The 13426-nt window shown below is 39.6% G+C and overlaps 1 protein-coding gene across 6 annotated transcripts in view; it reads right to left on the bottom strand.

The window, feature by feature from the left end:
* The window catches only part of DOCK3 (dedicator of cytokinesis 3), a 336530-nt gene that overhangs the window by 151490 nt on the left and 171614 nt on the right, over positions 1 to 13426 (bottom strand). The window lies entirely within an intron of this gene.

The following is a 13426-nucleotide window of genomic DNA, read 5'->3' as shown; positions in this document are numbered from 1 at the left end:
CCTCTGACTAGGAAGTCCATATCAGGCTCCTACTCCAGTAATTTTCCAGTACCTCATCCACTGACAGGACATAACAGCCACACTAAAAGGTAGAAATAATGGTGGCAATATTTTCCTTATTTGAAGTAATCAGAGACTCTTTGAATGATAAACAATCCTAGGAAATAGGTTCCTTTCATTTTCCCTAAGGTGGCAACATATGAGTCTCTTGTCACATATTCATAAATGATAATTATAATTTTTATACTTATAACAACAAACTTTATTTGCTTTTAGAAATCATATACTTCTCATGAAAATTAACTCAATGGTAGCTTAATGATCAATTATGATGGGGCTACAGTTACTTTTACTCATGATTTCCTCTTTTTCCTCAGAATCAAGCTCTTAGCCACAAATAACAGATAGATGAACAAAGTCATGAAGCGAGGTGAGGTTCTGCTGACAGGACCACACAATGCTAAGTCAGTTTATCTTTGCAGTCTCTAACTTCCATACCGTTGTGTGGAACAGCCAAGTTAGCTTGCCTTACACGTGGTTTGCTCATGAGGATTTAAAGCTACTCTTATGTCTCTCAACTAAAAGTTATGCAATCTGAAATAGCCACAGGAAAAAAATCACATTGAGAACTTGATTAAAAAAAGAAAAGCAGTGTTAGGACAACAGTTGCTTCCTTTAATTTGGGAACAGACCTTTTTGCCTCATGTAAATGTATCATTTCTAGAAAGACTCTTTACAATTTTCCCATGTAACCTAGATCTAGCAATGCTGAACAAATCCTAAATGAACTGAAAGTGAATAAATAAATTGAAGGTGAAGAAAACAATTTAGCTAAGAAGTCTTTAATCAAGTATACAGAATGCTATATTCTCAAATTACCTGAGTGATTTAAGTAAATAACCAAGTATTAACCCAAAAATTAACACACTTAAAGCACAACTGATAATGCCATTCAAGTTTTCCTAGTTATTGAGTTATTATACTTTTGTTTATTTCTTCAAATAGAGTCTCACTCTAACATAGGCTAGCCTAGAACTCAGTATGTAATAAAAGCTGGCCTCAAACTTTCAGGAATCCTTTTGTCCTAACTTCTCAAGCAGTGGGATTACAATTGTGAGCCACCATGCTCAGCCTTTTTCTTTTCCAGTTTATTTAGTTTATTTCTTTTATTTACAGTTTATTTAAGAGTTACTCAAATGCTCTACCGTGCGGTTGACGCCCTTTTATGAAAGGCCATGTTCAACATAATCCAATCATGGCATTTCCTAATTGATATCTAGTAACTGGGAAAAGACAATCTCAAAAGTTCATTCTGTTCTCAACAAGACCTGAGGGTAAATTAAACTTCAAGCACACATTAATCTCTCCAACAGCTCAATGTACAAGGCTTTTATATCACACAGTGAAACAAAACAACTAATATCTTCTTCTTCCAGAATGAGATAAATGAGTTTGCTCTACCATAGACCTCTACTATGTACTGCCCCTCCAAAGGCTAAAAGCAATCCTGGAGTGGAACTTTTTTCATTGTTAGTTAATTGTATTGGGTGTTTACTGTAATAATGAAAGGACAGTGACCCATTTTCTCTTTGTGATGGTTGTTAGGAGCTAGAAAGATAACGCAATGGTTAAGAGTCCTTGCTATTCTTGCAAGAGGATCCAGGCTCAGTTCCTAGCAACAAAATGGTAGACCAAAACCCCCTATAACTCCAGTTCAAGGAAATCTGACAACCTCTTCTGGCTTCCATAGGCACCAGACATGTATGTGGTACACATATGTATATGCATGGATATATATTCACATATACACAAAAATATTATCCACTTGTCAGTGACAAGATTTATAAACATCTGTGTTATGAATTCTGGGAATGTCTATGACTTTCTAGGCTGAATATGTTGAGGTAGAAGATCCACTCTAACTTTGGGTTGCAGCAGGCGAAGGACTGGGATCCTAGAGCAAATGAAAAGGAAAAATGAGCTGAGTACAATCATTCCTCTCTCTGCTTCCCTCCACGGACACCAGGTTGACAGGTTGACTCATTCTCAGTTTGCCATGCCTACCTCACCATGATGGACTGCATTTTCAAACTAGGAGCTAAAATAAGCCCTTCTTTCCTTAATGGTGTTTGTCATGTACTGTTGAACAGCAACAAGAAGAGTAGCACACCCTTAATGTAAAAACTTTGGTGATATTATTTTAAAATAGTATAGTAATACAGCTAATATGTTATAAGAGCAGGATTCTGACCTGCTTGGTTTCTCCAAAGTATATACTCATTTAAACTGTCCTTCATATTATAGTACTTAAATGGTGATTTAGGACTTAATATGGATCCTCCTAAACTGCTAATAGCGGCTTCCAGGAAAAGATATTATATTATAAGCATCCTCTGTGTGACTAGAATGAAAAGAATTAGCATAATAGAGAGAAGGGCGTCAGAAAATGTAAGATAGCCGAAGAAAGCATAAACAAATAGGTTATGGAGAAAAGCAGGAAACATCTCATAGCTACAACTCCACCTCTCTAGGGAATGGGGAGATGGCAGAGTTGAAGTTAACAATATTAGATGAGCCAGGTAATCTTGGTAGCAACAGACTGGCCTTCCTGGTCACAAGATAAGTAGATAATTCTCACAAGGCTTAAGTCCAGTTGGAGAATTTGGAGTGACAGTGACTCCTCCTTTTGGCAGTCCAGCACTAGAAAAGAAATCCATTTTTCACTTGTCACACATTGGAGTGCTTTATCTGGGCACCATTTGAGGAGGGGATGACATTTGAGATTAGTAAATTCTTTGGACTTGAATGTAAGGAAGAATTACAACTTGAGGAGTCTTAAGGACACACAGCCAAGGTGTTTGGATGGGAGATGGCTATAAACAACCAAGGAGAAAAGGAGTATCTACTATGGAGTGTAGGCAGCAGGAGGCTTCGACTGTGAAGGGTAATACACGAACATGAGCATGAATGTAAAGAGAGGGAATATAACCTATGTCATGTTAAGGTGTAAAAGAATGACAGATCCAGGTGGTGGTGGTGCACGCCTTTAATCCTAGCACTAGGGAGGTAGAGGCAGGTAGATCTCTAGGTTCAAGGGCAGTCTGGTCTACAGAGTGACCTCCAGGACAGCAGGGTTACCCAGAGAAACCTTGTCTCAAAACACCTAAATAAAATAAATGAATGAATGAATGAATAAAGAATGACAGCTACATTAGGCCAGTAACAGAAGCATGTGTGTGGGTCCAGTGATTTGAGATGCTATGGTATCTGAGTATTCAGTGACAGGAGTTATAGTTCAAGGAGCGGAGGTATGAGTAGCTCTGAAGCCTGTAGGATTAGCATTCGTGTATGAGTATCAGGGTTTTAAGAATGTAACAGTTTCAGTGACTGTACAGCTTCTAGGAGGACCTGTCTTCCATTACCAGTGTGTAGCTGAGTCTTTTATATGTCAGTGCCTCAGGAAGTCTGCAACTGATGCTGTTTACGTGGGTATTGCTCAGTAGGTATTAACTTCTTAGAATCTAAAAAGTGCAGCACCTTATTTTTGAATTTCAAGTTTTAAAAGTAAATATTTTAAAATAAGTATAATAGGCCAGGTGTGGTGGCGCACGCCTTTAATCCCGGCACTCGGGAGGCAGAGGTAGGAGGATCTCTGTTGAGTTCCAGGCCAGTTTGGTCTACAAAGAGAGTCCAGACAAACCAAGGCTACATAGAGAAACCATGTCTTGAAAAAAAAGAAAAAACTAAAATAAGTATAACTATATTACTAACAAGTTATATCCAATATTCTACAACTACTATCTACATGGAGCAGTTGACTAAAAATTCAGCAGGTAGACTTAATTCAGCTGTTGAAGGTAGAGGATTTTACACATTGACTTATGTAAGTTTTCGTGATTTAACTGCCCTGGGCAATGGCATGGTATTGGGAACTGAGAACTGAAATTAATATGCAGAAAATGTTAAGGATACCACTAGTATGAGCTAGGCATGGCATAGCCTGTAATCCTAGTGTTTGAAAAACAGAGGCAAGAAGCTGGCTAGTTAGAGGCAAGTTGGGCTATATAGTGAGATCCTGTCTTAATAGCAATAAAAGAGAAATAAAAACCTTTAGTTCGAAACCTCTTCTTTTAAACATGTCCTCTCCTTTTGTATAGAGTCAGCTGTCACCCAATATTCACCCATTACTTCTCATACTTCTAAGGAACTGTCACTTGAATGTGCACCTTTATGACCATTTTCAATGATGAGGTAACATTTTGACATCCATAAGGAAAATGCAGATAGTTTTCTAAAAAATAAAAAACTGTAAGCAACTGACAGCTTGGTCAGTGTATATGGCAACTTATAAACAAGAAATTTCACCTGGTTTATTGACAGAAATGTGATATATGTAACTTGTGCATGGACCAAGGTCACTTCACCCCAACTGAAAATGAGTTATGACAGCAGTTTAATGGTGACTGCATCATATTCCTTTAAGTATCTTTAGCCCAAATACTATGACATATTAAGTAGTCTTTAAAAATCAGACTCACAGCCGGGCATGATGGTGCATGCCTTTAATCCCAGCACTCAGGAGGCAGAGGCAGGCGGAGCTCTGTGAGTTTGAGGTCAGCCTGGTCTATAAAGTGAGTCCAGGTCAGCCAGGGCCATTACAAAGGTAAACCCTGTCTCAAAAAACAACAAAACAACAAAATCAGATTTGTTGCCCTTCCACTAAGAAGCCCCGGTGGCTTTTCATTAGAGTAAAGGCCAAAGTACTTAAGATGCCACTAAACCCCATAGTTCTCCATCACTCCCTAATTAAGGCCAACCACTTATTCCGCTGGCCTCACCTTCTGCTTTGCCCTAGGAGCTTTCCTCTTCCTTGCTCACTTTGCTTCAGTGACACCAGAGTCTGCTGTTTTCAAATCTTTAGGCATGGTCTGCTTGAGGCTCTGTAATGTACATTAAACTGTCAAACTGTCTAGTGTTGTTTAAGCTCTTTGGGAAGCTGGTTTTGAAAGCAGGGTCTCCCTTTACTCTCATTTCAGGCTCAAGCATCTTTCTCAAACTGTCGCCTAAGGCAACTTGTGATGGACTGATCCTGCTAAATCTGTTACACAGAGGGAAAGACAGAAAATAGCATCAGAGTGAAGCCAGTGTCCTTGAGAACTACAAGGGAAACTATTTACAACAGATGTTGCTATTGTCTGTGCTATGTTATAAAAGTGTCTGCCATGGGAAAGGAGGCAGGAAGTCCAGCCATAGAGAGAAGACGCAATTGGAACTCCAGCTGACCACTTCAACTTCCCTAGTTGCCTTTTGCTGCATATTGTTGAACACTTGACTTGATATTACCTCTATCTGTTGCTAACTTGTACTTTTCCTTGGAAATCTCACTGGAGAGGACACTTGGCTCTGCCCAGGATTCTCTCTATTGGGAATCCAGCTGGTTTCTGCTGAGGTTCTAAGGCCGCCATGTGATGACACTACTTTTCTGCACCGTTCCCTGGCTATGGGGCCTTCCTCAACGGGCCTCGCTATTCGGCTGGTACTCTATTTGGAACTCCAACAGGCTGCCTTAAAAGGGCTGCTTTCCCCGCATGCTCTGAATGCCTGATTTGATTATGTTTTGCTATACAGCTACAGTGACTTACTATTCATTCTTTACTCTGACTTGCTGTAGAGTTAGCAGATCCACTCATTCAAAACGAAAATAAGGCTATAGTGGAGCATTCATCGAACCATACAAAGGTCTTTACATCTAAAACCACTTGCTTGCACTCTCTCTCCCCCTCTACCCACCCTCCTCACTTTCTCTTTCTCTCTCCTTCCCTCACTGCATCCCTCCCAAAAAATAGGTTCATCAGCACATTACAAAGACAACAAGACAGCAACAGCAGAACTCTCTCTCTCTCTCTCTCTCTCTCTCTCTCTCTCTCTCTATATATATATATATATATTTTTTTTTTTTTTTTTTGGTTTTCTTTTTGGTTTTTCAAGACAGGGTTTCTCTCAGTAGCTTGGATGTCCTGGAGCTCACTCTCCTTCACTTCTCTATAGAGCTTCTTCCAGCCCAAACTCCCAGGTCTGTACCATAATCAGTTTACTGAATCTGCTATATGTTTCTCCAGCCTGTTCCTTGAGGTGGTAAAGTATTTCTATTTTTTATTAAAAGATGTTGAAAGAAAAGGATACCTTTTTATGTATTTTTTTAATTTTTAATTTTATTTTATTAATTTATTCTTATTACATCTCAATTGTTATCCCATCCCTTGTATCCTCCCATTCCTCCCTCCCTCCCATTTTCCCCTTACTCCCCTCCCCTATGACTGTGACTGAGGGGGACCTCCTCCCCCTGTATATGATAATAGGGTATCAAGTCTCTTCTTGGTAACCTGCTGACCTTCCTCTGAGTGCCATCAGGCTTCCCCATCCAGGGGACGTGGTCAAATATGAGGCACCAGAGTACGTGTAAAAGTCATACCCCGCTCTCCAGTCAACTGTGGAGAATGTCCTGTCCATTGGCTAGATCTGGGTAGGGGTTTGAAGTTTACTGCCTGTTTTGAATGGGACCCCTGGGCCCAATTCTGCCTATCATAATGTTCTTCTTGTAGGTTTCTAGGACCCTCTGGATCCTTCTACTTTGCTATTCTCCCATGCTTCCCAATAGGATCTCCTCCCCTCTGTCCCAGTTTCCTGGTAAGTGAAGACTTTCATGGGACATGCCCCTTGGGCTAGTATGCAGATGTAAGTGAGTATATACCATTTGACTCTTTCTGCTTCTGGGTTAACTCACTCATTACAATCATTTCTAGTTCAATCCATTTGTCCACAAATTTCGAGAATTCCTTGTTTGTAATGGCTGAGAAGTATTCCATAGTGTAAATGTACCACAGTTTCTTTATCCATTCTTCTACTGATGGACACTTAGGCTGTTTCCATGATCTGGCTATTATGAATAAGGCTGCTATGAACATGGTTGAGCAAATTTTCTTGTTGTGTGCTGGAGCATCTTCTGGGTATATTCCAAGGAGTGGAATAGCTGGGTCTTGAGGAAGCCCTATTCCCATTTTTCTGAGATAGCACCAGATAGGTTTCCAAAGTGACTGCCTTTTTATGTATTTAGGTTAAAAAAAAACCTTAAATGTAAATCAAGGTATTTAGTAATTTTTTTACAAGCTTGATTTAAAGAATTATTATGAAACATAATTATGGGGTGGGATCATTTCAGTAATAATGAACCAAGCTGAAGGTAACTAATTAGCAGCATCTAATTTCAAGTGAATTCAAGTCTATTCCCATGACCAGGGAAAGCTATCTAAAACATTCCTTCTCAAAAGTAGCAGCCATTAGTGGCAGATACCACTAAATTAAAATATTTATTTAGTGATGTTTAGATAAAATATTTTTTTCTATCTAAAATTTGAGTTTTAAATTTATAATTGTATATATTTTGTATTTGAAATTATATTTCTATTTCCCCTCACACTTTACTTTTGCTCAGGGTAACAAACAATAATTGTGGAGTCCTGGTTCCTGTTAACTGCTGAAGACACACCTAGTCTCAAAGCTTCCTATCATTGGTGCTATTCCCCACTATTTTACCTAGTTAGCGGTTACCTTAGCATCTGCTATCTCTTGCTCTATGGCACCGTGTTGCTCTGTGCTGACTTCTCATCAGTTCCTAGATGCATGGGGAGGGGTGAGCTGCTGCTAGGGATTGAACCCAAGTTTCCACATGCTAAGCACGTGCTCTACTATTGAGCTATATGCCACCCTCGCAGCACTCTGTCTTTGCTTTTAACCACTAGTCAGTACATTTCTCAAAATGAGTCTTAATGCACTGACTGAATCAAGAGAACTGAGTGCCAACAGTGCTACCATTTCCACGCAAGGATTTAAATATCCACTTTTTAAACTCTTGATCTATCGAGACTTTTTTTCTTTTCTCTTTTCTTTTTGGAAGACAAGAGCCTTGTTGTTTCACCCATGCTTGCCTCAAACTTATTTCTCTCCTGTGTCTGGTTATTTGTTTGCTTGGTTGGTGTTTTTTGTTTTGTTTTGTTTTTGCTTCTTTAAGACATATATATATCTCACTATGTAGCCATAGCTGTTCTGGAACTCACTAGGTAGACCATCACGGCCTCAAACTCACAAAGACCTGTCATGTCCTACCCCATCATCAGTCCCCCTGACCTGTCATGTCCTACCCCATCATCAGTCCCCCTGACCTGTCATGTCCTACCCCATCATCAGTCCCCCTGACCTGTCATGTCCTACCCCATCATCAGTCCCCCTGACCTGTCATGTCCTACCCCATCATCAGTCCCCCTGACCTGTCATGTCCTACCCCATCATCAGTCCCCCTGACCTGTCATGTCCTACCCCATCATCAGTCCCCTGACCCCCCACTCTCCATCTCCCCACTCACCACTTCCCAATTAGCAGGATTAAAGGCATGAGGTACTATGCTGGTTCTGCCTCTGTATCTTATGTACTGGGATTACAGGCGTGTTCCATCACACCCAGCTGACATGGTCTTTAATATCTGCAGATCTAAGGCCTGACAGATTTTTTTACAGTGCTTAGAAAAGAAGAGAAATGCATGATTTAGTTTGATGAGAAAATTCTCTTCTTTCAGACAATCACCTCCAATCACTAAAATTTGTGTCTCAGGGAACCCAGCCACAGAGACCTTCAAGCATTGAAATTCCAAAGACAACAGACACATGTTTCACCAAGTATAACAGGTCTCAGATAAATAAAAAATTAGTTTAAATCTCTCCAAACAAAATATATTTTAACAAAAACTTTTAAACTTTGATTTTGACTTTTAATCTGTTTATATTTTCCTTCATTAAGTATTCTTTAATAGTTTTTCAAATGTGGTATTTAGCCCAGGAGACAGAGGGGTGGGAAAGAGCGCTCACTTGAGTCATTCTACCTAGGACTCTTGTCTTCAGGGAAGAGCTAAAATGGGAAAGTATAGAATGCTTTAATATGAATTCAATGAGATTCTACAGTGTTACTTTTTCAACTACAGACTTAATACTGAGAGTCCATCTTGTACTATAAGAAGCTTGTGTATTTAATCTGTTCATCTCACTTCAAGTTTGGCAATACCTTTGTTCTACACATCATACTCTAAGGAGAGGAACAGAAGGGGATTGGCTTGTGCTGTGGTTTAGACACTGAATGCCATCCTAAGGCCTCACATGTTGAAAACTTTATTCTTAGAGCAGTGATAGTAGGAGGACCTGTGGACCTTAAAAGGTTGGACTGGGGCTGGAGAGATGGCTCAGTGGTTAGGGGTACTGGCTGCTCTTCCAAAGGACTTGGGTTCAATTCCCAGCTTCCATTGTGGCTTCCAACTGTCTCTAACTCCAGTTCTACGGGACGGACACACTCTCACAGACACATACAAGCTGGCAGAACACCGATGTACATTAAACATATAAATAAATAAACCTCCATCTTTGCGGGGATGTGCTGCCCCTTCATATCTCAACAGATGAATTCCCTGAACTTACATCAGAAGTCATTCTACTCTAACTCACGCTCTATGCACACGACTTAACATTTTTAATAAAGAACATAAAACTTTAAAAAGACACATGAGTAAATTGTTTTTATCCATAGCTGTAGAATGACACATTGACTGCTTTTTACATTGAATGTCATCGTTTTCCCAACTTGAGCAGTAGATTCAGATCACAGAAAGACAACAAACACAGGACAGTAACACCTGATCTTATTCATGGATGAAAAGGGGAAAGTTTAACCACAGACTAAAGAACATATCTAAAGTCAAAGTTTCACCCTGCATCTAGCTGTCTCAGATGACCTTAACTTAAGTGTTTTTAAATAAGATTTGATATACTTATCACACACAGAAGCAGTATGTCAAGATAGCCTGGCAACTCATAAGAAAAATATTGAGCTTTAAAAGCCAATTTGCATTCATTTGCTTAACTTTCTGTTTGGGATTATATAAAAAATATAATGACAGGACAATAAAGACAATAGGATTACACATAATATCATTTAATACAGAAGCCTCAGATCCCTAACTTGTGTCAGGGAGAATAAAGAAGAAAGGTGCTGCTCATAAGTACCAAAGGCTGGATGGTTCCTGTCTTATTCCTGCTGGCACTCACAGGAAATCTCCCTGGGATGTTGAGTGATGAGCTAGAGCCCATGTGCCAGAACAGTTAAGACATCTAGAGTTTACCCGGACTTAACTGATAGTCTATAATTATGTGCCCAAGCGCCCAAAGATAAGCTCTAGTTGCATTATAAGGCATGGCCTCTTTTGCAGAGAGAAACAAAACTGTTAACTTTAATAAACAGAGTGCTCACCTATAATTTTAAATGAAAATTTCTCTCCAGGGGCTCTTGATAACATCAGATCCAGATTGTCTTGCTTAAGTAGAAAGCTTAACTCTCAGAGTTTTCTACTGCAATTAAAGAAGCAGCTGATTTTTTTTTAAGTATTCTGTGTAAGGGTATTTTAAATGCTGAGTAAACTCAAGAAGGAATTGAGGGTGTTGTAGCTTGCTTTGTACAGTATCCATATTATGATGGCTAGTGTAAGGTTTTATATGTGATAATCAGTCCTGGTAACTTTCTGAGGACAAGGTCTTACTCTCAAGACCCAACTACAAAGCTGACATAGAAAAGCTCTATATGGGATGGCAGGTGAATATAAAATCAAACAGTGGCACCTTGGGACTTCTGAAGACTGCCAAATTTGCAGAAGTCCAGTAAAAAAGACCTAGGCCTAATAACCCAGACCCAAAGACATCAGTGGTGCAGAAAAAAATATATCAAACAGAGATAGTTTTTTGTTAATAAGGAAATTCACATACTAGAAAAGATAGGTGGTCAGTTTGACAAGCTGTAGGGGGTGCTGGTGCCACAGAAAGCAGAGTGTGGAACCAAGAAGAATTATTCTTAACCTTTAAGATTTCATTAAGTGCCAGGTCTGGTGGCACACACGCCTGTCATGGAGGCAGAGGCAGGCGTATCTTTTTGAGTTGGAGACCAGCCTGGTCTACAAAAGGAGTCCAGGACAGTGATGGCTACACAGAGAAATTATGTCTTGAAAAACAAAAACAGAAAAGATTTCATAAAGTTTGTCTTTGGGGGGCTTATGTGGGATCTATCACACATCCTTTATTATCTATGCCTTTTGGAGTAAGAATGGAGGTATGTAATTTTTTTTTTTGTAAGTTCACAGATGGAGATACCTTTTGACATAGAATGAATTATTTAAGTCCCACCAGACTGTTTCAGGTATTCAGATGACATTTGGGATTTTAGAGCTGATGCTGGAACAAAGTAGAATTCTGTTGGGATAAAATGAATGTACTTTTTAAATATTTATTTTATGTGCATAATGTTTTTCCCGTATGTATGTCTATGTGAGGGTTTCGGGTCCTCTGGAACTGAAGTTACAGACAGCTGTGAGCTGCCGCTGGGTGTTGAGAATTGAACCTGGGTCCTCTGGAAGAAAGTAGCCAGGGCTTCTAACCACTGAGCCATCTCTCTAGCCCAAAGCGAATGTATTTTATATGTCAGAAAGATATTCATTTGGGGGTAACAGGGATAGAAGGTTATAAACCATATGAAATTCTAAATCTATATGAGGTAGTTAGGTCATGAGGATAGAGCCCTCAAGAGTGAGGGCTGGTGAGACGGCTGAGTGGTTAAGAGCACAGAGGACCTGAGTTCACTTGGCAACACCCATTTGGGTGGCTCACAACTGCCCATAACTCTAGCTGCAGGGATCACATGACTCTGGGCATTTTCACATAGGTGCACACATATAATACACACATAATTAAAATAAACATTTAAAAAAGAAGAAATGAGAGTGGTTGAGGAGGAGTTAAGACAGATTTTTCTTCTAGTCATGGGGGGAAAAAGGACAGTGATCTGTAAATTGGAAAGAATGCTATCACAAAGCACTAGCTCAGCTGGCACCTCTATATTGAGCTTTCTAGCCTTTAAAAGAACTGTAAGAAATAAAAGCCTTCCATTCTATGACCTTCTGTCATAGAAGCCTGAATTAAGACATAATACCCATACAAATAAAAATAATCAATAAATAAAATGTTCAAAAAAAAAAACCAGCCACAGTCTCCATCTATTCACCCCTGGACTACAATCCTGCCTGTCTTATCAATCATAGATGCTATCACTACTCCTGGGCCATGATCAGCAGCCTAGCAATCTACTTATTTGCTAAAGGTAGGCAGTGCTTTAATTTATTTTTTGTCAAGATCAGAACATCGTGGAACAGGGAAATTAACTTTTTCTTTCACATGGTTCAACTTTCATTAAAAATTTTATCTTATGTGTAACATATAATTCTCAAAGTGAATTTAAGTAAAAGGGCAAACAAACAAACAAAAAACCCCAAACAAAATAAAAGCTCCATTAAAGTACTCAATGATGAGAAAATTCCTAAGTAATATAAAAGTATCACCCCTGCCAATTTTTTTTCTTTTGGATCCACTTAGTAAATGACCACAGAGAAATGTCTGAATTTTCTAGAATGGCATTTTGCCTACAAATGCCATCATATATTATCAGATCTTTGTATCTTCTAGACAAAAGGAAGCCCAGGATCTCCTTAAGTTTTCTCTACCCATGAAGTCAGAAAGCAGTACTGTACTTATTTATGCTTAAGGATCCAAAGCTCTACCGATATAGTATACTGTGGACCAGCCATTTTGTTGCCTTTTTTTTCCCCAAACCAAAGGGAAAAATGAGTGACAATGCCAGCCTTCCTCTTCCCTCTTGCTCAGAAAATGACCTCCTTCTCACAGGGCGACAACAGCACTGAGGGCCAAAGCTGCCCTCAGATGTAACCCTTTGTCTGTGAGCCCTCTCACGCACACAAAGCACAGCAAGCCCTTTCTGTATCTGGGGCTGGGCATCTCTGCCCCATGCTTCTCCTCTGCCTTTTCTCTAGTGTTAAACAAAACACACTTTTTCTGAAGAAGTGAGAGCCAAACCTTAATTTTGAGCTTCCACATGGAATTAGGTATAGGAGAAAAAGAAGCTGTTTGTGTTGCAGGCATGCTCTGGAATATCCTTCCAAGGACCCATTGTTGCAGGTTCTAGTCCCACCTGGTGATATAACTGGAAGGTGCTGGGAAACTACAGGAAGCCAGGCTTAGTTAGAGGAAGTAGGCTATTGGACCATGCTAATTAAGAGTACATTCAGACTCCAGCCTTTCCTCTATTTCTACTTCCCAGCTGCCATGTAATAAACTCGTATATTCCCATGGTGCACTTCTGCCTTACAACAAGCCTAAAAGCAATGAAGACAGCCAAGCACGGACTGAAACCCTTAAGGCAGTGATTGAAAATAAATCTTTCCTCTTGAAAGTTGCCCACCTCAGGTATGTTGTCACAGTGATGTGAAGTT

Source organism: Acomys minous, assembly GCF_964271855.1.
Source record: "Acomys minous genome assembly, chromosome: 13".
NCBI lineage: Eukaryota > Metazoa > Chordata > Mammalia > Rodentia > Muridae > Acomys > Acomys minous.
Note: the sequence above shows the minus strand (reverse complement) of the source record. Positions and strands in the feature narration are given on the sequence as shown.